At 39.1% G+C, this 11,360-nt stretch overlaps 1 protein-coding gene across 10 annotated transcripts in view; it reads left to right on the forward strand.

The window, feature by feature from the left end:
- Positions 1-11,360, forward strand: part of SGIP1 (SH3GL interacting endocytic adaptor 1) — a 200,977-nt gene that overhangs the window by 31,620 nt on the left and 157,997 nt on the right. The gene's annotated exons all lie outside the window — the stretch shown is intronic.

Genomic DNA, 11,360 nt, shown 5'->3' on the forward strand with positions numbered 1-11,360 from the left:
TTCTTTGACTCCCTGTATCTCACTTACATGGTAAACGCTCTTAACTTCTGTCAGAGAGTGAAGGGATGAGGCTGGATGGGCAATATGTCACTGTGTCCAGCAACTGGGGAAAATAAAGTGAGGCAGAGTCAGAGGAAGCTGTGGTTTGACTTGACAGATCTAAACTAATGCATACAAACATGCAAAGAAGGCACACAGAAGATTATTTAGTAGAATTCTTGAGAGATTTGAGATTTCTGTGTCATCTGCCATTTGCTCTTTACTTTGGTCCAAATGTGGTCCAAAGATGTGCTTTAGTCCTGAGGAAATGACCCACATAGGAAATCAGGCCACTAGTTATTGTTTTTGTAAAAATGTGGTAGTGGGCGATATTCACCAGACCATGCAAAGAAAAAGGAATTAACTTTGATTGAGTCCCATGGAGAGTCACACAGTCTGCTAGTTGTGGGACCTTAGACCAGTTACTTGATCCCACTACGTTAGGCCCCTCTTTCAGAAGGAGAGGATGAGGGGAGGAAATGAGATATAACACATGGAGCCCTTGACCTAAGGTCTTGTAGAGTTAGCACGTAATAGTATTGACTACTACTACTACTGCTACCATAATTCTGATGAAGAAGTAGAAGGAGGAGGAGGAGGAAGAGAGGAAGGAGAGGAAGAAAAGGAGGAAGGAGGAGAACAGGAAGGAGAAGAAGGAGAAGTCAGGGGAGGAGGAGGAGAAGAAACTGGTTTAACAGTAACACTCCTTAAAATAATTCTGTGGGGTTTGTAGTTACCAAAGTCCTCATTTTCAAAAATGAAGAACCTGAGATCCGGAGAAGTTAAATGCCTTGCCCCAAGTCACACAATTAGGAAATGGAAGAAAATGAGATATGAAACCAGGATGACCTGACTCTATTTGCTTTCTTCTGTAATGGCCTCTGATAAATTTCTATCCGGGCTTAATTTCGGGGAGGCGGGGGGGGGGGGGGCGGGGGGGGAGGATTTCTGCCATTGCATAGCCATTGACATGTAATTAGGGTGTCTCCCTTTTTCTCTTTGTTCTAGATAACTTGGAACCAAATTTTTGCCCAAGTATTCTCCATTACTCTTACTTTCTGTGGGCTGGTTTTTATTTATTTTGTGTTTAAACATCATAGTATATTTCCTTTGAGCGTATCTTTCCAAAAACTGTCTAGGTTATCAGAAACAAGTGGAAATTCAAACTTAAGAATTTGAGGGCTCAGGGATGCCTGGGTGGCTCAGTGGTTGAGCATCTGCCTTCCGCTCAGGGAGGGATCCTGGGGTCCCAGATCAAGTCCCACATCAGACTTCCTGCACAGAGCCTCCTTCTCCCTCTGCCTGTGTCTCTGCTTTTCTCTCTGTGTGTCTTTCATGAATGAATAAATAAAATGTCAAAAAAAAAAAGAATTTGAGGACTGAATTAGGCTGTAGGGAGGGGTATAGTGAGGATAAACCTTCTAACATTAAGAAAATTGCATTTTAATTGAGGTAAATAAAATATATACTTGAAAATTACAAGCAGTACATAAATTACAAGTGAGGGGGTATGAGCAGAAAATACAAGACAGTTCTGAAGAGAGGGAGAGATTTCTGAAATTGAGGTTATAGTAGGAAGGACTTTCCGAAATTTGGGCTTAGAGTTCTAGAAAACAGAGTGTCACAGTGGAATCCAGAAGCTGGAAGACTCTCATCCCTCTAAGAAAGTTACATAAATCATTACTCATTTATTCAAGACTCTTTATTTACTTCCTCTATGCTAGTCTCTGTGTGGATGCCAGGCAGTGCGTACAATAGGAATGGTCTTTGCTCCTGTGGAATTTAAAATCTAGTTTGTCAAGTAAAACTTTATTAATTCTGTTATGCTGTGCTTCTATGAGGGAGCAAAGAGCAAGAGGTACCAAAATAGAATAGTCTAGTCTGAATTTTAAATATTCATCTCCTTCCCATTTGCCAGCCCATTTTATTAAAAAGAAAATTTTATTCAAGTAAATTATTCTAGGTTGCTATGGTTTCGGTTAGGTTCAACTCAGAAACATTTGGAATAACAACTGATAATTTGGAAAGAAGAACTTTTATATTTTACTCCAAAATCTTTTATTTGAGCCAACAACAGCAACAAAATACACCTTTTCTGGGGGAGGAGTTCTTTTATTCGTTTTTGGAATAATGGATTTCCATTGTTCCAGTATGCAGAACAATGTAGTCCAATGGAATAACACCAGGCTGAGAAAGGGGAGAACTGAGTTTTCGTCCTAAGCACACCACTGCAATGGTAATGACAACAGGATAACTGCGAAGGCTCAAGTACAAACCAGAGATTGTTTCGTTTTTACCTTCCTAGAATGCATTCACTCTTTTTATAGAAGCAATATCCAAAATTTCCTTTGGGATCTAGCCATTTCTCTATGTGGCAGAGTGCATATGGCATAGAACTAGCCAATCAAAAAATAAGTACAGTGATTGGATCAGGGAGAGGCAAATTATCCAAACAGAATCAGAATGAAAAACCAGTAATGACAGAGGACATGCTTGTCTTGTTCCTGATCTTAGTGCGAAAGTTTTGAGTTTCTCGTCAATAAGTCTGATGTTAGCTCTAGGATTTTTTTGTAGGTTTTCTTCATCAAGTTGAGGAATTTCCCCTCTTTCCTAATTTTAGTTTGCTTAGAGTTTTATCATCAATGGCTGTTGGCTTCTGTCAAATATTTTTCTTCATCTACTTACATGATCATGTGATTTTTCTTCTTTCCCTGTTACTGTGATTACATTAGTTGATTTTTTAATGCTGAACCAACCTTGTGTGCCTGGGATAAATCCCATTTAGTTGTGGTGTTTAATTCTTTGTATATATTGTGGGATTCAACTTGTTAATATATTGTTAAGGATTGTTGCATCTGTGTTCATGACAGAGATTGGTCTTTAGTTTTCTTTTTATGTAATTTCTTTGTTTGGTTTGGGCAGTAGGGTAATGCTGGCTTTGTAGACTGAGTTAGGAAGTATTCCCCTTACTTCTTTCTTCTGAAAGAAACTGTACAGAATTGGTATAATTTCTTCCTTTAACGTTTAGGAGAATTTGCCAGCAAACACATCTAAGCCCAGTGCTGTTTTGAAAGACTATTAATCATGTATTCGAGTTCTTTAATAGTTACAGGCCTTTTCAGATTTTCTATATATTTTTGTGCAAGTTTTGATAGATTATGCCTTTCAAAAAATTGGCAAATTCATATAGACTATCAAATTTGTGGGCCCAATATTTCTTTAGTATCCTTTAATATTGATGGGATCTGTGGCAATGCTCTTCTTTCTTTTTTTATATTTGTAATTTAGTATTCTCTCTCCTTTTTTCTTAGCCTGGCTAAAGGCTTATTTTTGTGGCTTTGAAGATTTGTAACTAGTTTTAATGCTCTTGATTTTACCATATGAAATGCTACTCAGTGAATATGCCTGAATTCTCATGTTATCACTCTCCTAGGAAATTTCTGAAACTTCTTGAGGCTAAAACAAAAATCAAAAGTTCATCCCTACGTTCCTATAATCCAGATATATATTCCAAGGAATACAGTTAGATTTATTTAGATATTTCTTTTACATCCCTGGGTTATGTAATTTGAAGTATACTTAAACAATATTAAGCATTTTCTTGAGGTACTAATGGTCAATACAGAAATATTCTGAAGGAAAGTCAAATTTGATGGATGTTTCAAATTCTTTCTCCAGCTATTAGGAAAAATGTGAACATGTAATTAGTCTTCTAGTTAGGCTTATATACCACCTTTCCACCCATCTATCCACCCATCAATTCATACATGCATTGAACAAATATTAATTGAGTACTACTGTATGTCAAACATGGTGCTAAGCATTAAGCAGTTGTCTGCTGTCATAGAGCTTATCTTCTTTTGTCCTTACCACTTGCTCACCTGCTCCAACTCTTATTTCCCATTTAAACTTGTAGTATATTTCCAATATTCCAATAATTCCACTCTAGAATTTTTTCTTGAATGTGACATTCTCTCTATCTATTATCAACCTATGAAGCATTATTGTCTTAAAAAATTGAAGTTGAAACTTTAGGCCTTTTAGAGTAAATTATCATTTGTAGGAAACAGGAAAAATATAAGAAAAGTTAAATTATATCAACAAAGAAGCTAACAATAAATGCTATAGGTGGGATGTCTAGATGCCAGGATATCATACCAAATTTGTTTAGTAAGTCAATAGTATGGGATAAAAGAGGGAGCAATGAATAGGAAGAACTCTAAGTTAAGATTTTTAAGAATCATTACCACTTAATGCAACATGGGAAGTTAGTTGAATCCTCATTTGAGCAAACCTATTGTGAAAAAGTTATTTATGAGATAATTGAGGACATTTCAGTCCGCAAGTGGTTAATTGAGGTCAACGCAATACTATTAATTTAGTTAGATGTGAAAATGTATCATGCTTAGATAAGAACATATTCATAGGGACACCTAGGTAGCTCAGTTGGTTAAGCATCTGCCTACGGCTCAGGTCATGATCCTGGGATCCTGGGATCGAGGCCCACGTTAGGCTCCCTCTTCAGTAGGGAGCCTGCTTCTTCCTTTGGTGCAGCTGCTCCTCATTCTTGTGTGCTCTCTCTCTCTCTCTCTCAAATAAATAAATAAATAATAAATAAATAAATAAATAAAATCTTTAAAACAAAAACATATCCATATGTACAGTTGGGTGAAAAGAAATCAGGTGAGAGGTTTGCCTTAAAATTTTTCATTTAGGAGTGTCTGAGTGGCTCAGTTAAGTGTCTGCCTTTGGCTCAGGTCATGATCCCATGATCCTGGGACTGAGCCCACATTGGGCTCCCCACTCAGTGGGGAGTCTGCTTCACTCTCACCCTTTGCCTTTCCTCCTGCTTGTGCTCTCTCTCACTCTCTCTGTCTCTCTCAAATAAATAAATAAAATCTTTTAAAAAATAAAAATAAAAAATAAAATTCTTCTTTTAAATAAAATGAGAAAAAGTGTAAAATCTTGGTAATTGCTGAGTGGGTGATATAGATGTGGTAATTTTTATTTTATTCTTTTGTTTTTACAGCAAAATTTTTTAAATAGTCCAACCATGTACCTCTTTCTCCTTAAAAAAATCTGCTAATTCTCTGCTGGCTAAAGAACAAAATCTAAACACATGAGCTTACCACACACGTCTCTTTATAGATCCCAAACTAGTTTTCAACCTACTTTTCCATTCTCCATAATTCCTTCTTGCATAACTTCCTTTTTCCTAAACCTACCATGCCCTTTCATGCCCTTCCAAAGCTTTGTGCATCCCATTATAACTGTCCAGAATTTCCTTGCTTTCCTTTTCACATGTACATGAGCAAATGTACTCATCCTTAATGACTCAACACAATATATTTTCCATTAAGATAAGGAGCTCAGTTAGAATTAGGCATTTTTGGGATTCCTGGGTGGCTCAGCAGTTGAGCACCTGCCTTGGGCCCAGGGCGTGATCCTGGGGTCCTGGATCAAGTCCCACGTCCGGCTCCCTGCATGGAGCCTGCTTCTCCCTCTGCCTGTGTCTCTGCCTCTCTTTCTCTGTGTGTGTGTGTCTCTCATGAATAAATAAATAAAATCTTAAAAAAAAAAAAGAATTAGGCATTTTCTCCAAGCTTCCCTTTTGCCCATGACTTTCTTACAGGTCTTACTATATAACCAAACCAATGTCTCTATATATTTATATTCTTGTCTCCACTACTGTGTCCAGGAAATAAGGGGTGCTTGATAAGTGTCTATCAAACAAGTCCAATGTGTGCAGTCAGTCCTTTCTTTGTGAAGTCCTCCTGATGACCTAAAGAGAGCAAATAAAGAAAGAGCACTTTTCCTTTCTTACAGTGTTCTACTCTTGTCTTGTAAATCTTCTCAGAAATTTAACTTCTCTAATATGAAAAGCTAATCACAGTTCTAAATTTCCAGGCTACAGAAATATGTTAATATTTCATTTGTAAACACCACCAACAAATTGATTCTGTCATTAAGATTTAATGATTTTTTGACTAGTTGGGATTTATCTTTAGAAAAACACTGAGACTTGATTCCTTTAATGAACTTTTTTCCCTGACCCAGCAATACCTAATTTCTATTTAATTACTTTGTGTTGACATTAGGTTTAGTTCCTTAGGTTCCTCCTCAAGATACATCCTTAGGGAGACTGCTGTCAGACTATTTGGTTACAATGCATTATTTTTTCCTTAATATTCTTGAGTTCAGTGGTATGAAACCATGCTTTCCTCTTGTTTGTTTGTTTGTTTTTCCACTCTTGGCATCTTTATATATTATTACTCTGAAAGGAGTTTCAAAATTTCTGAGTGATTTTAAATCAAATAACCATGGGCAGCCCGGGTGGCTCAACGGTTTAGCGCCGCCTTCAGCCCAGGGCCTGATCCTGGAGACCCAGGATCAAGTCCCACGTCGGGCTCCCTGCATGGAGCCTGCTTTTCCCTCTGCCTGTGTGTCTGCCTGTCTCTCTCTCTCTCTCTCATTAATAAATAAATAAAATCTTTAAAAAATAAATAAATCAAATAACCATTTTGGGGGGGATAAAATATGGATAGTTATGGATAGTTGTTAATCTACCTACAAGATTTTAAATGTGTTTGCGTATTCAGTAGATATATAAATCTCCTCATTATTATGGTGATAGAGTATTTTACAAAGTCTACAGCAGAGACAATAAAAGATTGGGCATGAGTCATTGACAAATACAATATGGCATATCCATATAATGGACTGGTATTCAGTAATAAAAAGGAATGAAGTACAGGCCACATGAATGAACCTTGAAAATGTTGTGCCAAGTGAAAGGAGCTAGTCACAGAAGACCATATATTATATTATTCCATTTATAGGAACGATCCAGAATAGGCAAATCTATAAAGACCGAAAAAGGGATTAGTGTTTGTCTATGGCTAGGGGTGGGTTTCTTAGTGTGGAACATTTCTAAAATGTTCCAGAACTCAATGCCAGTGATGGTTGCAATTCAGTGAACATACTAAACATTAAATTGTAAATGTAGGGTCTATAAATTGTATCTCAATAAAGCTATTATTTTTCTTTAAAGTTTAGGCATGAGTTGGATGCCGTATATTTAGGGTAACAAACTGTTGCTGATGTAATAAACAAACTCAAGCATTATAGTGGTTTCACACCAGTAAATTTGTTTGTTTTCTCATTTACATAATATAACAGTCCATGGCAGGTATTCCTAGCAGGCAAGGAACCTCCTATGCATTCCCTCAGAGATCCAGGTTCTTTCCATCTTCTGTCTCTGCCCGTTGGTAGGCCTCCCAGTCCTCTTCATTCAGCTGGCAATGGGGAAAGTGAGTGGAAAAAGGTACATTGATTTTTTTGCTCTGCCAGCTTGTGAGTGCCCAGTATCACCCACTCAAGTTCCATTGTGTCAAATGGCACACCTAATTGCAAGAGACTCTTGGAAATGTACCATAGTTATATGTCCAGGAAGAAGAGGAAACTGGTTTGGCAAATGGCTATCCAGTCTCTGCTGTGGTTTCCCCACCCTTCTCAGTCCTATGCATCCTATCTCCTTTCTCCTTCCTCCTCAATTTATTTGTGCCTGTCTCCACTTGTTTGCCACTTTTTACCCATCACCTAATATAAATTGGTGTTGAAATGAGACAGTTAGGTTCTTGTCTCATGGAGTAGAAGAATGAATCTCATGGACAAAGGAGGGTGTGTAAAGAGATAGAGTTATATTATGCAAGGATACAGGAAAAGCTCTCAGGAGAGCTTCTACCCCCTAGATTCTGTGGCAGGCCTAAGAACTAAACTGACATCAGACATATTAGTCAGAAAACAGCAAGCAAATTTATTTAATATTTTTTTTTACATGTACACAAGACGTCTTCAGAGGGAAAATGAAGACCTGAAGAAGCTGTTAGGCCCAAAAGCTTATATGTCTTTTTACACAAAAAGCTGAATAAATTGTGGGCATGTGACAAGACAAAGCAGCTTGACCTGGGGCAGTAAATTATGGGGCAGTGATTAGGAAACATATGGGGGAAACTAATGGAAGATCAGGGTTATCTGAGTAGGTTTGTTTGCACAGGTCCATTTCGGCATTGACTTTCATTCCCTGGTGATAAGAACATTCTTTTCTTCCTAGTACAGGGAGGGCACCTTTCTCATGGGAATTTTTTTTAAAAAAGACTACTAATTTATTCATGAGAGATACAGAGAGAGGCAAAGACAGAGGCAGAGGGAGAATCAGGCTCCCTAGAGGGGACGTGAGACTCGATCCCAGGACCCCAGGATCATGACCTGAGCCAAAGGCAAGAGGCTCAACCACTGAGCCACCCAGATGCCTCTCTCATGTGAAATTTTGTGACTAGCCTTTAGGCAGAAAGGGAGAGTTCAGAGACTCCTTTCTGCATCTACTGTTTCTCAGATGCCTTCAGCTCAAAATAATCAATACACCAAAGATAATATTTTGGTGTGGCATATTCTAAACCCCTTCAAGCCCAAAATGTGCATTTAAAATGTCCTGTTTCAGTTGCCTGGCTGGTTCATTTGGTAAAGAATAATGGCTCTTGATCTCAGGGTCATGAGTTCAAGCCCCACATTGGGCATGGAGCCTACTTAAAAAAATAAAATAACATAACATAAAGCCTATTTTAAAAACAATAAAAAAATAAAACACCCTATTCCATTTGGCCAACTTTCTCATTCTTATATTTGAGTTGGCTTTACACTTATTTGTAGACCACCCCAATTTTTTTCTACTTGCTGTTGTTTTAGAATAGAGCCACTTAAAAATAATAGTCAAAAGCCTTAAAACTGGTTCCACATAGCCATAGCACAAATTTAGTAAATGTTCATTCTATCAAACCCATGTGTGTTGACATCTTGCACATGGCTCAGTGGGTCATTATGCACATCATGCCAGCCCTTTGGGCCTCAGTTGTCAACAATTAAAAATAGAAGAGAGGGCCAGTGTCTCTTTGTTTCTAACACTGTATAAATGGAATTATTCATGTTCAGTGTATATGTACTCCATGGTAAAATCACATCAAGGGCTTTACTTTCTATCCATGGTTAGATTCAGATCAACTTCAAAGTAAATAAAATAGGTGTTGTATATTTAAAGCTTAAATAGAAACCACCCATCATCTGGGCATCTTGGAAAGACAGCTAGAGACAGAGTTTGCCTTTATTACCAGTTACTCATGCTCCAAACAGATCCCGGCTTCCCCTGCCAGTGACAGTTTTAGCATCACACCAGGAGCAGTGTGCAACTTATTTTGTTTCTAGGACTTTTCTTCCTAGGAACATATGGGCAACGGAGCCAGAAATGAAGGTGCAGAGATGCAAAGTGGACCAATATTTATTTATATACTGCAGCAAGAGGTTGAAAAATGAGAACTGACGGTATTCTTGCAACTAATATAACACTGCACATCAATGATATGGGAAATAAATAAATAATAGGAGACTTGGTAGTAACAAGATGGAGATAGGCCCTGGGACTGAGTCCTTCTGGAGTCATAAAGATAAACACATTTTTAACTTGTGGTTAAAAGGAAAGAGACGCTGGATAAGCATTAGCGGTTTTCTTATTGAAAAGGAGGTGCTAATGAAGTATGTATCAGTTTGGAACTATTAACGATGAGGAAGAATGAGAAAACCTGTCTACGTGAGGCAAATTGAAATAACTGTGACCAAGTAGCTTCCCATTGCTGAACCTGGGTGGTTAATCCCATTACAATGTGGGGTTAGGAGCCTGGAGCCTGGATATCTGTAGTTCATCATCTCTCTCTCTCTCCATAACTGAGGTTCCATCCTTTTAGGTTCAGCCATTTACAAGCTTTATGAGCCCATGCAAGTTATGTACTTTCACAAGTCTGTGTCCTCGTGTACGAGGTGGAGATGAGAGTATAGGTCGTGGTAAGTTTTTAAAGAGAGAGTGAATCCAGTGCACATGGGAAGCACTCGAGTAATTAATCGATATTTTTATTACTACACCAACCTTTAATACACATCCTAAGGCCAGCCTCTCCTATCTCCACCAGTTTTGCTCGCAAAATCCATCTATGTAAAACTTTTGAAACTATGTGTGGTCCTCCTTTCTTCTCCTTCTGTCCTTTCCTTTCTGCCCATCCCTCTTCTCAGAGTAGGTAGAAATGGGTACTGGCCATATGCCAAACTCTTCTTGAAACAATATGCCTTCGCCTTAGCCATGTGTCATCTGAAGTTCCGGATCTGGGAACTATTCTTCAGAGATTCCAAACTTGACAGAAAGAGTAATTGCCACCTCCTCCCAGGGCAGAGCTACTGCCGGCTCAGGCAGCAGCATCAGGAGGGTCGTACCTGGTGCTCGGAGTTAGCTGCAGTCAGAGCAGAGAAGGCTCCATTTTAGTTCTTGGGAAGGGCCATGAACTGCCAGTTGGGGGGGTCACACTCGAGGGTACTGAGTAACTCCCGGACTGCTGTACTCCGGCAGGGTGGGTTTTCTCCCATGTAAAGCTCAAGCTGCCACTGGCACCACCACCACTACCGCCCTCCTCCCATCTCTGCGTGTGAAATGTTTTCCCCATTTTTTGAAGTGTGTTCCAAATATGAATTCCTCCATGAAGGCCTTTTTAGGTCTCTCTGCTGGACTTTTTTCTCCTCTCAGCTCATTGCATATGCTTATAGCACACACTCATACCTGTTAGTCTCCTTGGTTAATCTGGTGAAGTCCCGAAGGGCCTCTTCATGCGAAGGAACCCCTGGGGGCACCTGACTGCCTCAGTGGTTGAGCATATACTTTTGGCTCAGGTCATGATCCTGGGGTCCCAGGATCAAGTCCCACATTGGGCTCCCTGCATGGAGCCTGCTTCTCTCTCTGCCTGTGTCTCTGCCTCTCTCTCTCTCTCTCTCTCTCTCTCTCTCTCTCTCTGTGTTTCTCTCTCATGAATTAATAAATAAAATCTTAAAAAAAGAAGGAACCCCTTGGAGAACATTTGTCATTCATATACTGATCCTGAACAATTTCTTTTGATATACTTGTATTTTGGTTTGAAAACCATGCTCTACTTTTTTTTTTTTTTTAAGATTTTATTTATTCATCATGAGACAGAGGGTGGGGGAGAGGCAGAGACAGGCAGAGGGAGAAGCAGGCTCCATGCAGGGAGCCTGACATGGGACTCAATCCCAGGTCTCCAGGATCACACCCTGGGCCAAAGGCAGCGCTAAGCCACTGAGCCACCCAGGCTGCCCATCTACTTTTAATCCATTCTAACTCTGATGCTTAAATTGACTAATTAGCTTAACCCCTCTGGCTTCTGATTCTGACCACATGAGAGGATGGTCACAAGTGACACACACAGAGACAG

Source organism: Nyctereutes procyonoides, unplaced genomic scaffold (genome assembly GCF_905146905.1).
Source record: "Nyctereutes procyonoides isolate TBG_1078 unplaced genomic scaffold, NYPRO_anot_genome, whole genome shotgun sequence".
Taxonomy (NCBI): Eukaryota; Metazoa; Chordata; class Mammalia; order Carnivora; family Canidae; genus Nyctereutes; species Nyctereutes procyonoides.